Here is a 1,811-nt window from a genome sequence, read left to right on the forward strand (position 1 = left end):
CGCCGGGGTCCAGGTCGTGTCGAGGTTGTCAATGGCGGAAATGGCAGGCTGGGATTCCTAGGGTTTCTGGGGTATCAACTGCCTCGTATGGTCGATTTGGTGTAGACGTTTTCGTGTGTGCTTCCGTTCGACTCTCGTGTCCTTGGATTTGTGCGGCAGCAAGGGATAGTGGTGGTGGGGATTCATGGGGGAGAGTGCGTTGTTGCTGGTGCAGTGGTTGTTGGGATTTGCGCCCAAGGCACACGTCCGTGGTGGCCTTCTGTTGTCCTCCCTCTGTCTGTCTCGTCGCCGGGGCCGAGGTCGTGTCTAGGTCGATGGTGGCGGATGTGGCGGGCTGCATAGGGATCCCTTGTTGTGCTAGCTTCTATTCGACCTTCGTACACTTCATTTTTGTGCAGTTGCAAGGGGTAGTGGTGGTTGGGATTCATTATCGAGCGCTCGTTGGTCATGTCGCAGTGGTGGTTGGGATTTTGCGGTTGAGGCTGAGGTACCGGTGCGCCCAATATACCATGTTCTGGTCTCGGCTATGGGAAGTTTATGAAGTGGTTAGCTAGGCATTGCTGTTCGTTGAACTTTGCTGTTCTTAGTTGTGTTCTAGTTGCACAAGTTGCTGTGTAGTTGGTAGACACCTATGTTCTAGTTGCACAAGTTGTTGTTCTCAGTTGGATATATGGTTGAACTAGTTGGTAGGCAATTTTAGTCCAGTTCCACAAGTTGATGTACCTAGTTGGCTACCTGATTGGCCTAAGTGGTTAGTTGTTTTAGTCCAATTGCATAAGGTGTTGTACTCAACTGGCTTCCTGTGTGAACTATTTGGCTAGTCATTTTTAGAGTTGCATGAGTTATTAAATTCAGTTGATGATTGACATGTTAGTCCAGTTTTTTTTTGTTTTTCTTAGTCCGACTGCGTTTCTTCTAACTGAGAATAAACTATCAGTTGGCTACATCACTATACTAGTTGGCTGTCTATATGTTGCGCAATTTGCACTAGTTGTTCTGCTTAGGTGGCTTCTTGTTTGTTATAGTTGGTTGTGCATATATTGTCCAATTGCACAAGCTGTATGTAATGCCCCGAGACCGTTGCGCCAGGTGTCTTCCAGTTATTCGCTGTTGTTGCCTTGTCATTTGTTTGCGTGTCATGCATTTCATATCATATCATCATGTGCATCGCATTTGCATACGTGTTCGTCTCATGCATCCGGGCATTTTCCCCGTTGTTCGTTTTGCAATCCGACACTCCTATATCCTCCGGCACCTCCTTCTGCCTCTTCTCGTGAGCGGGTGTTAAACATTCTCGGAATTGACCGAGATTTGCCAAGCGGCCTTGGTTTACCACCGATAGACCGCCTGTCAAGTTTCGAGCCATTTGGAGTTCGTTTGATACTTCAACGGTTAACCAAGGAACCATAAAGGCCTCGTGTGTGTTGCAGCCCAACACCCCTCCAAAGTGGCCCAAAACCCATCAAAACCCCCTCCATCCTCTCGGTCGTTTGATCACAATCGCGTGGCCGAAAACCGCACCTCATTTGGACTCTCCTAGCTCCCTCTACCTATATATATATGTGTGTCTTCCCCCGAAATTTCGCGCAGATGAAACCCTAGATCCATTCCTCCCCACGCCACCGGACATGTCCACCCGCCATCGGACGCGTCCACCGCCGCCGTCCACCTCACTCCGACCAATCGGGTCGTGCCACATCATCGCTGCCGTCCCCGTGCCCAATCCCGCAGCGCCACACGTCCTCCGCGTGCCTCCCACCACGCCGCGACCCGCGAGGCCCACGACCGGCCCGCCCGCGCCCCGCGCACCG

Source organism: Triticum dicoccoides, chromosome 1A (genome assembly GCF_002162155.2).
Source record: "Triticum dicoccoides isolate Atlit2015 ecotype Zavitan chromosome 1A, WEW_v2.0, whole genome shotgun sequence".
NCBI lineage: Eukaryota > Viridiplantae > Streptophyta > Magnoliopsida > Poales > Poaceae > Triticum > Triticum dicoccoides.